Source organism: Schistocerca americana, chromosome 2 (genome assembly GCF_021461395.2).
Source record: "Schistocerca americana isolate TAMUIC-IGC-003095 chromosome 2, iqSchAmer2.1, whole genome shotgun sequence".
NCBI classification, from domain to species: Eukaryota; Metazoa; Arthropoda; class Insecta; order Orthoptera; family Acrididae; genus Schistocerca; species Schistocerca americana.
The window spans coordinates 353,368,843-353,369,726 of record NC_060120.1 but is presented as its reverse complement, the minus strand read 5'-3'; positions in this window follow the sequence as shown (position 1 = coordinate 353,369,726).

Below are 884 nucleotides of genomic sequence, written 5' to 3'. Positions count from 1 at the left end.
AGAAAATCTATGATTTACAGGTGGAACCCAAGTTTTCGTAATATAGTTATATCTTTCCTGATCATCTTATCGGCAGTTCTGTGAACAAAAGGTACCTATGTGATACTGGGTGTAGTTTTGCCTTGGGTTTGGATGAGTATTTTGCATATTAGGCGTATCTGGCTCCGGTTTAATATGTTGGTAATGCTGGCTTCCATTTAGTTTTGTTGTTCGTGACTGCTGCTGGAGGTCTTTTTCAGGTTCTGAAGTAATGTTCACTACACCCATAATTTCTGTTGGATTTAAGCACTATCTTTTGTTTGCAGACGAAAAAAAAATCGAACAAAGTTGCTTGTCTTCTTTTCTCCTTTACTAAATAACTGACAACGTAACTACACAAAACACAACACACTGATCAAAACTATGTTGTAGCTTGTGGCACGTTTTTAGACAGAATCAGAACAGTCACATAGCCACGACGGCATGCTAATCAGTATGACACGTAAGATCCTTCGAAACGTGTGATGCTGGTAACAGGTTGTTCTTATCGTTTTCAGATCCGTCATGCGATGAGCCTGCCTGTATTGCCGCACCCACGCACGAAGCTCAGTATGTAGGCTCACAGAAATCGATTACTTGATTAAACAACAGTACGTTTACCGACGACGGTTGGTCCGAAATGTTCACACGTCGCGGTCGCGGGGCTGTAGTAAATAGTTCAACGACCGATCCCGGAGGGTGCACACTCAGCGTTCTAATGCGTGATGTAGGCATGAGGTTGGTCTGGACACTCGTCCAGTCGAACGCTCAAAACACGTCTCGTCTCGCAGGACGCTTTTTAATTCGTGGGCGCGACGGGACTCCGTTCGGCGTTTATTCAAATTCACGTAAGTGTCGGTGGGGAG